The sequence below is a fragment of the Syngnathus typhle genome, linkage group LG1, assembly GCF_033458585.1.
Source record: "Syngnathus typhle isolate RoL2023-S1 ecotype Sweden linkage group LG1, RoL_Styp_1.0, whole genome shotgun sequence".
Taxonomy (NCBI): domain Eukaryota; kingdom Metazoa; phylum Chordata; class Actinopteri; order Syngnathiformes; family Syngnathidae; genus Syngnathus; species Syngnathus typhle.
This window is the reverse complement of record NC_083738.1, coordinates 3622250-3642770: the sequence shown is the minus strand read 5'-3', so window position 1 is coordinate 3642770 and position 20521 is coordinate 3622250. Positions and strand designations below refer to the sequence as shown.

Here is a 20521-nt window from a genome sequence, read left to right as displayed (position 1 = left end):
CCCAATCTCCTCAGACCGAGAGAAGGCTATGCCGGCTGACCCAGGGTCGGGAGACTGTCGGGGACCACGCGATCCCCTTCCGCACTCTGGCCGCGAAATACGGGTGGGACTCGACGGCCCTGTATGACGTCTTTCTCAGGGGCCTTTCAGGACCCATACAGGACCAGGTCATCCCCCTCGACCTCCCCACAGACCTCGACGCTCTCATCGCGCTGGCTATTCGCACGGACAATTGACTGCAGGAATGGAAGAAGCAGCGCGCATGCAGGAACACACCTGCCTTCTCCCCCACATCAGTGGCCGGGTCTTCGCCCCTCGAGGCACACCGCCTCACGCCGAACATGGCTCCGCTCCCTCCTGGGATCGAACCCATGCAGTTGGGCAGAGCAATGTTGACCGAGGAGGAAAGGCAGCGCCGACGCCAGGAGGGTAGATGCTATTATTGCGGTGCGCAAGGACATATCCTCCCATCCTAGCCGGTGAGGAAAGGCCTGATGGTGAGTACCTTTTCTAATAATAATAATTCATTCAATTTATATAGCGCTTTTCAATAACCCAAAGACGCTTTACATGGAATAAAAAAAAGAGTGGAGGGGGGTGGGTGGGGGGTCGAGACAGTAGGTTATAGGTAACAGGACATCGGTCAGCAGTGCGAAGGAGATAGATGGAGGAGCAGGAGGGGCGGGAGCGGAGGTTGTTGAGGTTGCCAGTACGGGAGGTGGGGGTGACGGGGGGTTGGTAGTCCAGAAAGAGGAGATGGGTGAGCCATCGGGGAAATGCCGGTCAGATGTAGCGGCGACGGCGAAGGATCCCAGCCTCGTGTGAAAGCAGCAGTGGACCAGGTGGTGATGCCAGTCGACCTCGACTGCACCCGCTCGAACAGCAGGCCCCAACGCACCAGTACCCCAGCAACTGAAGCATCGCAAAACGCAGGCGCGGAAGGTACAGCCGGAGAAAAAGCTGGGAAAAAAACAAAATGTCTTTAAATTTGAGAGGCGGCGATGATCTGACTGAAATTGATGCAATTAAAGTCCCCAGAGGAGTTCCTGATTAATAAGATTTAATTGACCAAATTGAAGCGGGATGGGAGTCCTCCATTTGCTGCTGATGGACGATGAACAGGAACGCTGACAGGATAAATTACATCCATTGCAACATGCAGAAGTTGTGCAAACGGACACAAGCGGGACTTGAGGCAGTGCACGAACAGCTAGCCACGCCTTCCTTAATGTCAATCCAGAACCTGTTTTTTGCTGTTTTCCGGACGTGCTGCTGTTCTTTCGGTGGCGGATCCAGATCGGGATTTGGTCAGCAAACTACTGCGGATACGGAAGCAAAGACCGAGGTCCAGATCACCCCAACGTTCTGGCTGAAGGTCCCAAGAAGGTGGGGGACGGAGCCTGCGTCGACTGGACCCTATAAATTGGTAGAGCGCATCTCACATGCCGTCCGGCTGGCCGACAAAGGAGATTCGTGGTGTCATCTGTCCCAGTGCGCCCCAGTGAAGGGTTCCTGGAAGGAACCAGATCAGCCATCGACAGTCCCCCCCCCCAGTTCATACAGAGGCAGAATAATCCTCTTCCCCCTTGGTGGCCAGGTAGTCCACCCTGAGCCACTGAAGACAACGACCACGCAGCAATTCCCAAGTTCTCCCCGGACGGAGCAGATCTGCGAAGGGGGTGACAATCGTGCTCACCCTCCACCAGTGGGCGTGCCAAGCCCCCAACGGCTGAACAATCACGAGCAATTTTTATCTTGATTGATAACAGTCTGGTCGCCTAAGGCAGAGGGACCGTGTAACTCTTTTCCTGCATTTAATCTGGCCGCAGGTTTTTAAGTTGCACATACTTTGGACTGGAGTATTGAGGGAAAAACCTCACTGGAAGTTATTGCTTTCATTGTATTTTCTTACTTATGTTTGATTGTTTGGGTTTGACATAATCATATGATAAAACAGGAGGGATATGTTAGGGTTTGCAGAATATCTTCATCGTATGATTATGTTGGAATGCAACCTGTAATAATTTAACTAGTTTGTCCTGTCTAGACAAAATTAGTTTACCAAAGTGCTAAGATCCTTTCAACTGATTGACTAGACGCAGAGGAAGCAATCAAAGTTGCTTTGTTTACAGAAAGTCGTAAAAGGCCCCCTGCTATGCTTTGATCAGCAGGGGAGCGTCTCCACCCTAACCTGTGTGTTCCCACACCCCCACTTTCAACCGCACTCTGTTTCTTTCAATAAATAAGCACCTGACGAGGCCTGAGTCAGACTTCATTCGACCATCGCTGTAAGCACAGCGACGAGTGAACTCTCCGCCTGCAGGTGTCTAAAATGACTTGCTTGACTCCAGTGTGGTTCTTGCAAAATAAGTTAGAGTGAGCACCACCCTAACAAAGTGTGTTGGGCAGGATGGCTGAATGCTATGCGCAATTGACAACAAAGAAGAAAGGTGATTTCAATTTTTATTTCGAGGGAGATTTGTCATGTCTCGTCCCGTCTTGCTATGTGTCTAGGTTGCCATAGCTTCTGTTCGCGTCGCCCCTCCCTTCCTGTGTCACCTCAATCAATGTACCGTGTTTTGTATTTAAGTCCTGTCTGCCCCTCGCTCACTGTCGGATGATGTCATGATGTCTGTGAGGTAAATTTTGGATTCTATGCGTCACTGTATGTCACCTTAAATGGCGACCTTGCAGCAGTGAGAAGACCCTAAGCTATTTTTGCGGTACAGAGAAGATCTAGTTTCAGCAATGTGTAGGTGCTTAGAATATGGAAGGGCCATTCGTCCGTGACCAGGAATACCTTTGTCCATGCACTTTTAAGGGCATCGGAAGTAACCAATAGAGTGAGACTCGGACCGCAGCTGTTGTCTTACGAGGTACAAATGATGGGGGAGAACAGATAGAAGGAGGTCAAGAACGCGAAGAGGAGAGCGCGAAGAGCAAGGAGCGCGCAGGGCGCAGAGGCACGAAGGACAAGAGCAGGGGCGCAGGGGCGCAAGGGGCAAGAGCAAGAAGCGCGAGGGCCTTTTTGGGGCGAACATCTGTGCTGTCAAGAGCTGAAACATCTTTGCTCTTGGGGCCACCCTAACTTTTGGAGAGACATCACTTTGACATCGGTTGAATAAATCTTTTCCCAATCAGCCTTGTGTCACCGAAGTGCTTCCTTACCCGGACCAGCCATCGTCCACTGAGTGTTTTTTTGGAGACCAGCGAAGCAACAAAGACCATTCACCACATTTTTGGCGTCACGAACAGGATTCGTGTTCCCCCGGGGAATTCCTGCCCGCTTCCTGAGCGAGAATCCAGCGGTCGACCAGCGGCTGTCATTAAGGTGAGATGCTTCGCCCGCAGTTGCCGCGATATGCTCGGTTCTTGGACAGGTGGGGGGTCGGCCCCTTGAGGGGGGCAGTTACAACCGAATCTGACGTGGCCATGAGCTGTCTCGGGAGTAAGTTGTCTCTCCCAGTCAAAAAGTCGTCATAATTCGACTTTCGAAGGGGGAGTGGCCCCAAATAGAAGCAGCAAAGGAAAAATAAAATAAAAAATAGAAAATAAATAAAAAATAAGAAATAAAAAGTGAACAGTAACTTAGAACTTAATGGGGAATGTGCACAGTGGAGTGAGTGACATGTCTGGTGAGAATGATGAATGATGAAAAAGAAAAAAGCCCGAAGTAGTGTGGCTCGTGACGGGACAGGTTGTCAGGGACATCGCTGTTGACCGTCACAATAAAAGAATGGTAGAAAGTCCCATAAAACGTGGACTTTAGTTTGGCGACAGATCCGATGGAGGATAGAAATTTTAGCTGTGTGAATGAGGCGAAAACACAGATACGATTGAACACTGTTGCGACAGGAAACGACCCGCCCCAGATGCAGTTCCTGGAAAAGCCGAGACACTGCAGTCGCACTCAGTGGCCGTACGGGCCAAGTGCGCACCTGTGGAGAGTTTCGGTGGCCGGGTTAGTCTCCGTCAAAAGTCCGACAAAAAAGGGAGGCTTGCGCTGACCGCGTTTGGCAAATAGGAAAAGTGCGCAGCCTTGGCATCCGTAACTGTGAGCATGAATGTGGAAGTGACCCGGTCAGACCCTTTTTTAAGGGTGCCGAAGTGGTCCGGTCAGACCCAGTTATGGGTGCCGAGATCCGGTCAGATTTTAAGGGTACCGAGGAAAATAAAGCGCGCGTAAGCCACGTCGTTTGGACACTGATCGAATTAGAAGTGTGTGGGGGTTACAAGGCTCCTCGATTTAAACGCTGGTGCAAGAAAATGGCAGAGTAAACTCGGTGGGCTGTCATTTTTGAATACCGAGGTAGCTGGTGCGTTATCGCGGCAACGGTCCGATCCCGATTTGTCGAGGCGCACTGTAATAGCATGCACGTCTGTCAAAGTTTGATAAATTTGAGCCGGCGACAAAACCGCTATTGGACGAAGGTTTTGTGCGGCTGCTGTGTGAAAATGGAAAACGTGGAAAAGAGGCCTCTGGGGGGTTTAGTAGTGATATAAAAAGTAATTTGTGTGCACACTTAAGTTAAATTCTGCAGAATAAAAGGGAAATATACAGCGCTATTAGGAACGAAACGAAACGAAACAAAAAGTTAAGTAAGACGTGCGTATTTGTCAGTGCATCTGCGCTGATGACAGTTAAAATGACCAAACTGCTAAGCAGCAGTTGGAAAGAAGCAAAATGTGGAATGGATTCGAATCCCGTTGTATGTCTTCTGTGTCCGTGTGTAATTTTTGTGAACTCTGTCAGCTTAATGTTGTCTGTTTGAGCTTCCGAATGAATGGACGCTTGAAGTGTGTATTTGTTGGGCCCCGTAAGTGTGCGTGTGTGTGTGCGTGTGTGCGTGCATAAATGGGTGTGTGTGCGTACGTGCTCGTGAGTCCGTGCGTGTGTGTGGTTATGCTCATGAGCGCGCATGGGTGTGAGCGCGTGCTTGTAGAAGCAGCAAAAGGAACGGATAAGGATGGTGTGCTCTCGTTGCTTTGGGCGCGTGCCCACCTGCGCTGCACGCGCGGGGAGAGGGATCCGGCCCCCTGGGCGGCAGGGTGGCCAACCTGTACCTGCCCACTGTGTTTCAGGCTGGCCCCTCCCCGCGCGGGTGACGTCGGGGCGGTGCGAATGGCTGGAGTTGTGCCCATTTTAGGGGCCTGCGCGGCCAGCAGCGAAAGGAACTATGACAAAATGATGGAAGACGGAATGCTGAAGGAGCAAAAGAATGCATGACCAACTGGAGAAATAGGAGCATGCGTGTGTTAACCAATACGACACCAATATAGATGTATCTAAAGAAAAACATGCTGGGACGACAGCAAGCGGTGGCAGAAGAGTGTGGCCCCCTCGTAAATAATGGGGGACCACTCTAAGGCCAGCTGACGCTCCTTTTAGCATTCTGAGAGGAATAGGAAATTGGATCTGACGAAAAGCTCAACTTATTAATTTAAATTGCTGAAAGGATGACAAAATTGAAAACAAATTATTGATACTCGTTTCTTTGGGGCTCTCCTCAATACTTCTGATTTTCTCGTTACATAAAAAACCTGAGACGGCGGATACATCCGTTGTCTCCAGGAGGACATAGAGACACAGCATGAACTTAGAATTAATGTTTAACAGCCGTCTAACAGGTGGAGTAGGAGCATGCGAGGGCTAACCACTACAACACAAATATAGGTGATTTGAGTGTCTAAAGAAAACTCAACCGGTCAACACTAATTTATGAGAGCAAGAGAGGTATCAAGTGAGGGCCACAGCAGCAGCTGGAATTAAAGGAATTCCCTGGATTTAGACATAGGACTGAATTGTATGCATGGAGAGCCTGCTCGTAAATTGCGTTGGCCCGACAAGGCTGACCAGTGCCCACTGTAACAAGACGTACAGGTCAAAAGCAGCAAGTTCAAAATAGAGGAGGAGATGCCAACGAGGAGAGATTGGATTTGGTAGTAATCGGTTGGTTCTTTTAATATTCTTGTAAAAATATGCTCGGTACAAATAAATTAGCGATAGGACCATTTTAGAAGTCCAAAAGTAAGAAACTCAAATGAAAATCACATTCTAGATTCGAATAATGGAGCCTAACTGGAGCATGGGAAAAGTGAACAGCTGAGAAATGGCCTTCGATGTAGTGGCGGAGAATTAAAAATTCAAGATAGTCCAGTAATATCGGTAAGTGAGCATAACACCAATAATACTGAGGTCAAACCAGAGAATAACAATAAAGCTGACTTTGACTTTGACTTTGAAAAAAGAATGCAATGTTTGGAACATGACTTAATTATGAATAATGTACATTCTGTACGCAAAATTGGGAAACTTTGTCTGAAATTGAAGGCTCAAATCAGGAAAGGTGAAAAGATGATAGAGAGGATTGCATAAAATCAAAGGCAGGAAAACAAACAATAGAATGTACCCTGAAATTAGGATGAGCTTCTGGAAATCACAGTATAATTGAGAGAAATCACAGTTAAGACTTGAAATTTTAAGTTTGGGGTAATCTGCCACTTTAAAATTGTTCAAATAAGGTCCATCACAATACAGCCGAGAGCTCATGAAGGAAAGGCAACGTTTTTCTCAAATATATTAAATTCTTGTTAATAGGAGAATTGGAAGTTTGATTAACAAAAGGTACTAGGTAATTAATGGCTAATTGGAAGACGATATTTAAGTTTGGTTTCCCAGTCTGTCTTTTCCAGTATCCAGCAGTGACCCTGAAACTCGATCCCGAGACTCCACCGACAGCTGAGAACAACAAGAAAACGGTGCATGGCTCTGAGGCACCTTTGACCTTTTGCAAGAGCAAAGAAGGACTATGTTTGTGCTTGGGGGGAGCACAACGCTCCGGAGGAAAACGACATCCTCTGAGGCGAGAGTGAAGAAACTTACAAGATGTGAATGGACTCAGTTGAAAATTGACTCATCCGAGAGTGAGGAATGAGTTGGCTCTGAGGCTACAACTAAAGACAACAACTTGAAAATGAGGTGCGGCGAAAGAACCATGAGACCTGAAATGTGCAACAAGCGAACTGGACTCCTTGCTGGGGCGTAATCAATACTTGGTGGGCTTGGGTCAAAGTGAATGGAAGCTTGCTTGGGCACTGAACTTGACACAACTGAGGAGTCTTGATAAAAGATAAATAAATAAATCAGGAACAAAAGGTGTAGTGTTACAGAAAAAGGGAAAGCATCATGATCAGAGGATAAATTTGGATAAAACAGGCCAAATTGTATGAAATAAAGAGTAGGATCACATTTAGTCCACCCAGCTTAACAATTAGACATCGGGTCGTTGACAAATTGGAGATGAAAATAGGACATTAGGACCCAATAGGATGCAGTCAAGAGGGGGCTAGATTGTTCAATGGACCTGATTATTATTAATTAATAAAATTAGAAGTTAATTACAACTCACGGGGAATTCAGAAAGTCCGATAAGTTCAAGGAATAACAGCCATGGAAACTTTTGACAGTTAAGAATAATGCAGCATAAGAGTCACACAAAATGACAGTTAACGAGATGACAAACGTGATAGGACTCAAATAACAAATGCATTGACAAGGCAAAGTGAAAACACCATAGGGGAGTAGACTGTCGGAGGGACCCTTTTGAGTATCTTTACCCAGCGGTTCGATCAGAATGATTGATTAGGATAGAATTATTTAAGGACCATCTGAGGCTGCTTCTTTCCCCATGCTCACCCTTGGACAGGCTCAGCAGTAGAAATAACTGAATTTTTTAGGCATTTAATTGACAGTTTTACGGTAAAAGTGAGGAACGATTGTATGAAATATTTAATCGAGAAGATCATCCAGAAATGAAGTGTTACCTTCAATATTCACTGATTGCCTACTCACTTACACATACTAAATTTGTTTGGTGTGGAATGAGAGCTGAGCGATGAAGGTGACTGAATTGACACTTGTGTGGTTAAGAATGTGTATGTGTGTGTCTGGGACAGGGTGAAAGGCCAAAGTATTTTGGAGTTGGGGTGAAAGGGTCACAGTTGAGGGTAAGATTCCTCTCACATGAGACTGGAACACCCAAGTTTGATGAGTGATGAGTTGTAACCTTAACCAACAGCTGATGGTTACTCAGAGGCACCATGAACAACAAAATAGTTCATGGAGAAGGCCCATTTCAGCAACACGAATGGACAAGACAGGACTAATATCAAACACTAGGACAATGGACGATATGACGTGACAGACTTGGACTCACCCGACGGGATGACTGACTATGTGGATGACAACCAAACATTTGAAACTTAAGCTTGCTTGTGGCAAGTGCAAGCTTTGCTTTGTTTCTGTGTGTCACTTGACTTATTGCAGCATCAACCACCAGCCAAGGAGCAGATTGCTGGCTGTTTTATAACTTGTAATAATTTTGCAGGTTGGCGATTGCAGTCTTGGAGAGTTTATATTGAATTCACGTGAAAATGTTAACCCTAACCCTTTTGATTTTTGTGATGATTGAGGATTTTCAGGACAGAATCCCCGGGCGCCATGATTCGTTGTGTGTCTATGTTTTATTTTGATACTCGATGCCTGTGTACTTTTTGTGAGCGCAAGGGTCCGCTGTCAGCAGGGCTGTATGCTCACTGGCAGGAGTGCGATGATTGTTGTTTTGTTGCCGAGTGTGGGGTGAACAGTCAATTTTCAGAAACTTGGGGATGACGGTTCTGGATGAGTGAAAGGTTCGACAAACTGGCTGCAGGACGTATGATGATGCGGTAGGACGTTTTGGCGGTTCCTTTTTGAATGCCTGATGACACATTGAGTGAATGTGTCAGAGGGGGGAGTTACATTTAAATGAGTAAGTAGATATAAAAGCTATTTGTGACATTCAATGTTTTTTCGGATTCAATTATTTTTGAGGCTTTAACAGGACATGCCAGAATTCAACAGGTAGTGATGGAAGGAGCAGAAGAAGCAGCTCGAAAGGAAAGGAGTTACTGGGAGACAACAATCTGGAATGGATGCAAAGCGTGGTAACAATCTAGCGACAGTAACGGTTAAAGTGTCAACGGAAAAGCACGAATGATGACAAATCATACAGCTAATAGGGATTAGACTGCAGCGCAATAGACAACAAATGTTTGGAAGGTAATTAAATAAAATAGGAAACTGGACCAGAAACAAGCAATAGGGATAATTTCTTAACATATGAATGCATTAAAGCTGCTATGAAAGGGAAGGTATTTAAGAACACATTTTAAGAGGGTTAATTTGCATAACAAATGTTGAAAAGAGTTGAATAGGTAAATCATTTTGGGAAGATTATAGGTTCATTCAAAAGGGCGACTGATTTGAACAGTAAGATGACTTGAAGGGGAGACAAAGATAATGTACATAAACAAATTGGGTGAAGAAAACTGACAGGACTGATGCCCATTTGAGAATACTGAGAAAAATTGGAATCAAAGAGGAAAATTTGGAGTAAAAATTAAGATTTGAACTGGGAAAAGCAATTGCAAAGACTGATTGACAGGACGTCAGACAGGGACAGCTGCAGCAGGAAAGACTAACTTGAACAGGCAGAAGTTACTCTGCTACAGGACGGATCTTGCGAGACTGACAACACGACGAGAAATAAGGGGGATTATTCATAACTCCTAGGGGGAGTGTTTGTTTGTTTGTTTGTTTGTTTGTTTGTTTGTTTGTTTGTTTGTTTGTTTGTTTCAGGAATCACGTGGGCCTCTGGATCATAGGAGTAGATGCCGAGAACGCTCGGAGGTTCTACTGAGCACTTCGATGAGACGACGACCACCAGTCGTCCCCGTGCCCCAATCAACCCCAAAAGAGAAGATTTAGTTTGCAGACGACGGGTTATGGAGATGTCGTCTACTGGGGCTGACCGAAGGGGGCCGGGCGGACTTCCGGCCTACGCTGGGCATAGCTGCTCTTTTCATTGCAACTCAAGGTTTTGTGCTGTTGTCATCGTTAAATACTGGCAGTGGCTCCCGATTATTGCAGACCCCGTGGACGCTGACCGGGGCCTGGAAAGAGACTCTGAGGACGGTGGAGTGGACATAAAGATTTTGGATGGACGGCAGGCCCTGAGCAGTGATCCCGGGGCAAAGTCACTACTGAGCATTCAGTGGACTGGGCTTTGCATCGACAGGCACTTACATATGCAAGGGGGGCAACACTGAGGGCGCTTCAACGTTTCAGTATGCTGTGATATTGCGTCAATATTTTATCAATCAGTACTTTATCTGATGACTACATGCTGCAATTACTTTATCTTATTCATTTAACTTTTCACATGTTAACATTGACAATGCAGTTTGACTGTTTAGCGGTCGGTGTACTTGTCATTTCTTTTCCTTCTGTTTTGTGAGCTCATACTGTTTTGTGGATTGTGATATGTGCCAAGACTCCTTGTACCTGGCTGACGCCAGGTGGAAGGAATCACTGAGGATGTTAGAAAGGGCCTCCCTCTTTTTCCGTGTCATTAGACTGGCATGGTTTTTTCTCGAGGGAGGTCCGGCAACTTTTTGAGGTTTCTAACGGACCACACCAAATTCATTGCTTCATTAATTATCGACGGTATTGAGATATTACCTAAGGGGGGTGGTTATCGTCATTTGAATAATGTGGACTTCAATTTTCTTTATTTGTGGTTCCTGAGAGGCCTCAGATTGCTGTCAGGGAGCAATTGGATACCAAAGTAGTTTGAGCTTTCCTAGTTAAAATAACCTTAAGTAGCATGCCTCGAGCGTGATATAGGCTGTGCAGGTATAGGCCAAATTGTAGACGTGATCAGAAAATTTGGTTGGGTGAAGATTTTTGGATGTTTACCGATGTCATCTCTTTTTGGACCGTTTTCGGGACATTTATAAAGTCCCGGAGGGGGGAATGAGGTAAATTTTGGATTCTATGCGTCACTGTATGTCACCTTAAATGGCGACCTTGCAGCAGTGAGAAGACCCCAAGCTATTTTTGCGGTACAGAGAAGATCTAGTTTCAGCAATGTGTAGGTGCTTAGAATATGGAAGGGCCATTCGTCCGTGACCAGGAATACCTTTGTCCATGCACTTTTAAGGGCATCGGAAGTAACCAATAGAGTGAGACTCGGACCGCAGCTGTTGTCTTACGAGGTACAAATGATGGGGGAGAACAGATAGAAGGAGGTCAAGAACGCGAAGAGGAGAGCGCGAAGAGCAAGGAGCGCGCAGGGCGCAGAGGCACGAAGGACAAGAGCAGGGGCGCAGGGGCGCAAGGGGCAAGAGCAAGAAGCGCGAGGGCCTTTTTGGGGCGAACATCTGTGCTGTCAAGAGCTGAAACATCTTTGCTCTTGGGGCCACCCTAACTTTTGGAGAGACATCACTTTGACATCGGTTGAATAAATCTTTTCCCAATCAGCCGTGTGTCACCGAAGTGCTTCCTTACCCGGACCAGCCATCGTCCACTGAGTGTTTTTTTGGAGACCAGCGAAGCAACAAATACCATTCACCACATCTGTTTGGTTTCTGTTCCTGTCTTTGGTAATGTCACCCTGTCTTTTTGTTCCACGTCTTTGTCGGTCAGTCCTGTTGTTGGTTTTGTTGTACCATGATTTTCTTAAAAAAAGAAAAAAAAAAAAAAGAAAATTAATTTAATTTTAAAATTAAAAAAAAATTGTACCCATGTATAATGCGCACCCCAGATTAGCTCAATTTCGCGCATTATACAAGGATTTTTTTCCGTGTATAGTGCGCCCCCATGTATAATACGCACCCTAAAAATGGCATGCTGATGCTGGAAAAAAGCCTGTACCCATGTATAATACGCACCCAATTTTTATGAATTTAAAAAAATATTTTTTTTTTCTTTTTTTTTTAAGTCCCAATGATCGTCACACACGCAGGGAGGCAATGGGTCCCATTTTTATAGTCTTTGGTATGGTCTTAACTAGGCTGGATGTAATTTTTTTTGTTGGCGTTGATTTCCTCGACTGCCCGTAAACGCACCACCGCGCTCCGTGCGCGCACGGGAAAGAGGCGGCTCTGTATGGGAGAGACGTTGAAGAGGAATAAAAACACCCTTGGAAACCAAAACATGCCCCTCGTCGTGACTCGGAGCCGCAACAAATGTTTCGGATTTGTGTAGGGTACATTGTGACAGACAGCAAACGAGCAGGTGATCGAGCAAGCGTCTGATACGAGAGCATTGCGGTCGCATGGACCGTGTTTGAAGTGAACAGCAGAGAAGAAAGGAACAAGGCAAAGTGTTGTGAAATAAAATGCACAGAACGGCTGCGCAAAACACGTCAGCTATATAAAGAGTGAGAGTTGTTTTCTTCCTATTAGTTTCAATTCACAGTTTAATTAGCAGTTTCAATCAGCAAATAACAAAATGGGTATTACAGGTAATATTTTATTTCACAACACTTTGCCTTGTTTCTTTGGTCTCTGCTGTTCATCCTAAAACACAAAGGCGCTCTTTAAGCAATGCGACAGTGAGCGCCCGGCGCGCTGCGGTTGCGCGACCGCACCAAATTAAGCTCCCTGCGCAGTGCGCACTGAGGTCCACTTAAATTTTAGAAAGTACATCAGGACTTTAAAAATATCTTCTAAATTTCAGCGACGGCTCTGTCACAATAATGCGACCAGCGTGGTGCAGTTGGGCGGTCGGCGGCGCGCTACGGTTGAGCGTTCTCTCTCGCGCTCTCTCTCTCGCTCGCTCTCTCTCGCTCGCTCTCTCTCGCTCTCGCTCACACGCGCACACACGCAAACCGGATATCATACGGAGGCCGCCATTACAGATGCGCAGAACGGATGCGCAAGACACGTCAGCTATATAAAGAGCGAGAGTTCAGTTCTCTACCTAAATCCGTATTACAGGTAATATTTTATTTCACAACACTTTGCCTTGTTCCTTTCGTCTCTGCTGTTCACTTCAAACACGCTCCATACGAGCGCAATGCTCTCGTATCAGACAAGGCTTGCTCCATCACCTGCTCGTTTGCTGTCTGTCACAATGTACCCTACACAAATCCGAAACATTTGTTGCGGCTCCGAGTCACGACGAGGGGCAAGTTTTGGTTTCCAAGGGTGTTTTTATTCCTCTTCAACGTCTCGGTGGTGCGTTTACGGGCAGTCGGAGAAATCAACGCCAACAAAAAAAATTACATCCAGCCTAGTTAAGACCATACCAAAGACTATAAAAATGGGACCCATTGCCTCCCTGCGTGTGTGACGATCATTGGGACTTAAAAAAAAAAAAAATTAAAAAATGTATACATGTATAATGCGCACCCCAGATTTTAGGACAATAAATTAGTTAAATTTTGCGCACTATACACGGAAAAAAACGGTATATATATAGTAGGGGTGTAACGATTCATCGATACACATCGATTAATCGATATAATGCTGTACGATTTATTGGCATCGATGCTAAACGTAAACATCGATTTATATCGCCGTGTTTGACCTCGGACATTAGACGCGACTTTATTTTGAAATCCAGTTCATTGTTGCTCGCTTCCTCTTTCCGGGAGCAGTGCGCGCGGCGTTGTTGTGTTGTGAGCAGAGCAGGCACGTGAAAGGGGAGTCGACAACTAGTACGCGGCTCCTGGGCTGGTGCTATGGTTAGTGTCCAATAAGACGAGGAAATTTGCTCCCCTCCTTTAGGCTTCAAGTCATTCGTTTGGAAGCACTTTGGATTGCAAAGAAAAGATGGCTCAACGGACAAGACACGTGCACTTTGTAAATCCTGCCATGCGGTGATCAGATATTCAGGGAGCACAAATCTCACCGCACATTTAAAGAAAAAACACGACATCAAAGTTCAGTGTTAAAATAAGCACTTTGTATACTACAATACTCTTGTAATTTCCTAAATAAAGAGTTTGCAGTACCTTGTTGATTTTGCGTATGAATTGTTATAAATCAGGATATTGTTCTATATTTTTTATTTAAAAAAAAAAATATATCGATCGTAGAGCACTATATCGTGATATATCGTGAATGAATCGCAGCAGGCTTTAAGATATCGGCAAATATCGTATCGTAGTTCTTTGTATTGATATGATATCGTATCGTGACAAAACCCGCGATTTACACCCCTAGTTATCAGGTCTGATTTGGCCTGATAATATTGAACAGAAATCTACCATTTCATATTCTGTAGTATGTATTGGGTGTGTTAATGTTAGGGTTAGTCTTCACTGCATCATTTTACATCCCTGTCAATGTTATACTTCCCGCTTATATATTTGGGAATCCTAACCCGGAATGGCTAATATGAGCTCTCAGTTGGTACACAAAATACACTTTACCTTCACAGCAATTAATTAAAATAGGACAATATGCTTTTTCTGATTACATTACAAATAATATGGTCAATGTTGAGGTTACCATGTTGGCTTGTCCCTCAGCATATGTTCCCATTTTTCATGTGGCTCATTTGCAAAATAAATTTCCCACCCCTAGTGTGTGTGTGTGGCTGTGCGTGCGTGCGTGTGCGCGTGTGTGTGTGTGTGTGTGTTTGTATATATATATATATATATACATATATATATAGATTTATCTTCCAACAGGACAATGATCCAAAACATAAAGTTAAAGCAGTACCTTGTTGATTTTGTGTATGAATTGTTATAAATCAGGATATTGTTCTATATTTTTTATTAAAAAAAACAAAATCGATCGTAGAGCACTATATCGCGATATATCGTGAATGAATCGCAGCAGGCTTTAAGATATCGGCAAATATCGTATCGTAGTTCTTTGTATCGATATGATATCGTATCGTGACAAAACCCACGATTTACACCCCTAATATATAGGAATATATATATATATACACCTCTCCGGGAACCATCACCTTATCGTGGTGGAGGGGTTTGCGCGGCCCTATGACCCTAAGAGCTATGTTATTTGGAGCTTTCAGCTCCTGGTAGGGCCTCCCATGACAAACTGGTCTCAGGCGAGGGGCCCGACGAAGAATGGTTCAGGGCAGGCCAGCAGGCCACAATGGGGGCTGCCCCGTTGTGGCCTGCTGGCCTGCCAGCTGGCTATCTGGCAGTGGGCTAACAACCTACTCCAGAGAAAACCCCTATTGTTACGAAACCAATCAGAAATAGCCGGACTGACCCAAAGTATCAATCCCCGCCCGTCCCTGACCTACGATCTGTCAATCTCTGACATCCCTTCCGTGTTACTACATGGAATGTGCAAACACTTCGACGAACAGGTCACGCCACTCTTCTATCTTGTGAACTGTCTCGATACAACATCTCCATCACGGGACTCTGTGGATCACAATGGCGCAATAGCGGTGAGAAAAAAGAGGGTGACTACAGCTACATCTGGAGCGGCCCAAAAGATACGTAACAGAGGGCTATATGGCGTCGCCCTAGCAATGGTTAGGAAATCCCTTATCGGATGGACCCCAGTCAGCGAACGACTACTAACTGACCGTTTCCAACATCAGCGCGGCAGGATGTCAGTCGTTGTCGCCTACGCACCAACAGAGGTCGCAGACGACCGGGCAAAGAATGCCTTCTTTGATCAACTACATCAGGTCATCCAGCAGATACCCCTACATGACATCATTATTGTGCTAGCAGATTTTAACGCCACTGTCTCTTCCACCTCAAAAGGCCCGCAGACCCAAAACGCCATTGGCCCAGAATCCCCAGATCCCATCACCAACAACAATGGAGTCCGCCTCCAGCACCTATGCAATGCTGGAGGTCTATCTATCGCGGATACATGGTTCCCGAGGAAGAATATACACAAATGGACATGGTACAGCAATGATGGCAAAACCTATAAGGCCCTAGATCTTAGGTCAGCAACCCATGGCTCCGGAGCCACATGTGGCTCTTTCATCCTTCTGTTGTGGCTCCCTGTGACTTTGGAAAATAACGAGTATTTTATAAAAATGTAATTTTATTTTTGTTTGTTCATTTTAAAATATAATTCTGAATTTGAAGATTATGGTAAACTTGTAGCATTAAAATTACCGTAATTTTTGGACTATAAATCGCACCGGAGTATAAATCTCACCAGCCATAAAATGCCCAAAAATGTGAAAAAAAACATATATAAGTCACTCTGGAGTATGTCGCATTTTGGGGGGCAATTTATTCGACAAAATCCAACACCAAGAACAGACATGAACGAGCAACAACAGGCTAAACGATACGGTACGCTAACGTGACAAACACAAACGAGGAGCTGAGAACGGGCCTGATGTAACATTCAGTTATTTAAAAAAAATTATTACATAAATAACACGTTTATAAAACCATATGTGTCACTCCAATTCCTTAAATCCATCGATCGTCCTTTGTCAACAATGCCGTGTGCCGCGCCGCAGTTCAGATTATTTCACAGGCCCATACAACGATATATAAACTATATTTTAACTAACTATCACATAAACAACAATATTATCAAACCATTTGTGTCACTCCAAATCATTAAATCCATCGATCAAATTTCTCGTCCTTTATGTCATCCTGGTGACAGAGGACATGTCCAGGCGCTTTAAAGTGTTAATTACTTTATTTGATTTTTTTCTCTCTATTTTTCATGTTTTGAATATGTTCAAGATAAAGATATCAAAGTATGTGAAGTGATCAACTATACTAAAAATAACATGTGAAGTGGTCAACTATACTTGTAAGTGATGTGTTAATGATCAAGTAAAAATTTGTGAAAAAAAACATATATAAGTCGCTCCTGAGTATAAGTCGCCCCCCGACCCAAACTATGAAAAGAAAACGCGTTTTATAGTCCAAAATGACTGTTAGGGTGGTGCTCACTCTAACTTATTTTGCGAGAACCACACTGGAGTCAAGCAAGTCATTTTAGACACCTGCACGTGGAGAGTTCACCCGTCGCTGTGGTTACAGCGATGGTCGAATGAAGTCTGACTCAGGCCTCGTCAGGCGCTTATTTATTGAGAGAAACAGAGTGGGGTTGAAAGTGGGTGTGTGGGAACACACAGGATAGGGTGGAGACGCACCCCTGCTGATCAAAGCATAGCAGGGGACCTTTTACGACGTTCTGTAAACAAAGCAACTTTGATTGCTTCCTCTGTAGCTAGTCAATAAGTTGAAAAGATCTTAGCACTTTGGTAAACTAATTTTGTCTAGACAGGACAAACTAGTTAAATTATTACAGGTTATATTCCAACACATTCATACGATGAAGATATTCTGCAAACCCTAACATATCCCTCCTGTTTTATCATATGATTATGTCAACCTCGATCAATCAAACATAAGTAAGAAAATACAATGAAAGCAATAACTTCCAGTGAAGATGAGGTTTTTCCTCAATTCTCCAGTTCAAATTGTGTGTGTAATTTAAAAAACCTGCGGCCAGATTAAATGCAGGAAAAGAGTTACACGGTCCCTCTGCCTTAGGCGACCAGAATGTTATCAATCAAGATAAAAATTGCTCGCGATTGTTCAGTCGTTGGGGGCTTGGCACGCCCGCTGGTGGAGGGTGAGCACGATTCTCACCCCCTTCGCAGATCTGCTCCGTCCGGGGAGAACTTGGGAATGTCTGCTGCGTGGTCGTTGTCTTCAGTGGCTCAGGGTGGACTACCTGGCCACCAAGGGGGAAGAGGATTATTCTGCCTCTGTATGAACTGGGGCGGGGACTGTCGATGGCTGATCTGGTTCCTTGCAGGAACCCTTCACTGGGGCGCACTGGGACAGATGATACCACGATCCTCCTTTGCCGGCCAGCCGGACGGCATGTGAGATGCGCTCCACCAATTTATAGGGTCCAGTCGACGCAGGCTCCGTCCCCCTCCTTCTTGGGACCTCCAGCCAGAACGTCGTGGTGATCTGGACCTGGATCCGCCACCGAAAGGACAGCAGCACGTCCGGAAAACAGCAAAAAACAACACCTTTTCTCCAACCTTTGCATTAGTCATTTGAGATGTTTCTTCTGCTCCTCTCATCACTGTTTTGGTTGCCCTGGTTACAGAGGCGTTGCTACACCAAAGGGAGGGAAGATTGTGTCTGTAGCAACGTTGATTAGCTAAGGAATGTAGTGTGGTGTGAACTAGCACTTCATTGTCGGCCCGTGACCCCCGCAGAGCTTGTCCATCTGTTCTTCTCCAGTTGTTGGCCGAGTCGTCCGCGAGTGAGATCAGATAACTTCAATTGCCACTTTCCTGTGGAACAATGCAACTAGACCTTGGCTAGACTTTATCTACTTAGTAAATTAATACACAATAACAATAAGTAACTCGTCCTAAACACTAAAACAAATGTTAAGTAAATGTAAGGTATGCAGTTCCTTAAACAAACATTGAGTAAATATAGGATAACTTGTACGCAACTACTTCAAAGTGTGTTTAACACTTAACAAAGAAAAACAGTTCTGATTAACAACAATCTATGAACCAAACCTACAGTTAACTAAAAGGAATGAAGTTTCTTTCAACCAAATAAGAACATTTTGCCTATGCAAATAAGCTCTGCTCATTGTTAGTGAAGGCCTCTTACAGGAACAAAAACACACAGCTAACATAAGGACAGGAAGGATACATATGGCTGACAGGGATCAAAAGACAACGTAGATAAAAGGAAAGCCATAAACTCGTAAAGACAAGGCCTACAGGTCTGGCAGGCCAAGGCTTCACTTAAATAATTCCAACATTTCCCTCCTGTTTATCACACATTTGCTAAAGTTTTACATTACCAAAAACAACCACTTCTCTTGATTTTCAGTTGTCGGATCACAAGTATGCGCACAAATAAGTTTACACCAAAAAAGGATAAATGTTGCAACATCATCATTCGGAAACACACAGATCTGGGAAAAAGTCTGTAAACTCAAGTGCAAAAATTGCATTATCATCACCGTTATCATCAACATGCTGCCGTTCAGACATTAGGCATACCCGGGCCATCTCGTTGTCCATGGGCGAGATTGCTGTAGTGATAAGACGATTAAACAGAGCACGGAGACATGGAATACAACAACATCTACACAAGGTGAGTATAGCAGTAATTGAGGACACAAGGGCTTTATACTTCCCAAAAGCAGTCATCCACTTGTTGTGCTCTTTCATCCTCGTGTTGAGGGATTGCAAGCTTGCAATCACCTTCGTCAGGCTCCCATCAGGGGCGGTGTCATTTTGGATGAAGGTGCAGCATCGTTCCCTGAACATTGCGCAGACCCTTCCTTTCCCAGACAACAACATAACAAGAGCATTGCGGTTCTGGATTGACATTAGGGAAGGCATGGCTAGCTGTTCGTGCACTGCCTCAAGTCCCGCTTGTGTCCGTTTGCCCAATTTCTGCATGTTGCAATGGATGTAACATTATCCTGTCAACGTTCTTGTTCATCGTCCACCAGCAGCAAATGGAGGACTCCCATCCCGCTTCAATTTGGTCAATTAATTCTTATTAATCAGGAACTCCTCTGGGGACTTTAATTGCATCAATTTCAGTCAGATCATTGTCGCCTCTCAAATTTAAAGATATTATGTTTTTGTTTTTTCCAGCTTTTTCCCAGATCTTGGCATGTCGGTACATATACAATTTTGGTTGACTACATTCTCTAAAAGCAATGGTTTCTTTTCTTTTTCTTCCATTCAACGGATATTATATAGAACACTCTGTCGCACATTTCACAATCAGTAAACAAACTATCCACATTCATTTTCGAGATATTGATTCCATTCTTTAACATCTACAGCAGTTGTTGACAAACTATTATTTCTTTACATAACCCTTCTGCCACTGTTAAGGCATTCAATGTTTATTTTGAAGCCAATTCAATCCATTTTTAGAATGCATCTATTATGACCAGGCATTATAACCCTTTGGATTGTGTTAAGCACATGTTAAACAAGCTCTACAAATTTTTTTTTTATAAACGTTTTGAATATGAATCAAATTCATATGTTGTATAAAGCTGACTGAACTGCCCTTCCATCCCCCCTGTTGAGCCAGGTGTCAACGGCACGTGACAACACCATGGCTCAATACAGCTGCCCATTTGAATCGTTTCCCTTCCTTTCTCAACGTAACAACCCAATCCACCAATCGAAAAAAAAAAAAAAAAAACTGCTGGTAAAGTAATATAATAGTTAACTGTTGTAGTTTCATAACTTTAACTAACTCAATCGCTCTCCTATTCTCAAATTTTAAATTTAGCTTTGAACTGTCGGTATTTCATAATTGTACATCATCTAATTCCAGAAAGCAAGTTCTTTCCATCTCTCAAATTTTGTCTAACCAAGGCTAGGCATTAAAGGAGCGCGGACCAGTTTCTGCCCATAAACAAATTGCTCGCTTTTCTATTTTTCCTTCCTATCTTAACAAATTCGGTTTTGTTTTGCGGTGCAAATCAGATAAACTACAGATAAATAAATTCTTTAGTGCACCTATATTAACGAATTTCATCCTTTTAACACATAACACAACACACAGACAACACAAAAACAGCAGAGACACAGCTCACAAACAACACCAACAAACAACGCTGCGCAGACGTCATCCTCTATTTTGACGTGTTGGTTATACTTTTTCTTTTTCTTTTTTCTTTCCTCAGTGCCTTT

The 20521-nt window shown here is 44.4% G+C and overlaps 1 long non-coding RNA gene across 1 annotated transcript in view; it reads left to right on the top strand.

The window, feature by feature from the left end:
- The window catches only part of LOC133152279 (uncharacterized), a 43735-nt gene extending 32374 nt beyond the window's left edge, over positions 1 to 11361 (top strand). The window contains exon 2 of the long non-coding RNA XR_009714103.1: positions 1297 to 11361. This is a non-coding gene — a long non-coding RNA (uncharacterized LOC133152279). The remainder of the gene's footprint in view (positions 1 to 1296) is intronic.
- Positions 11362 to 20521: the final 9160 nt, after the last annotated feature.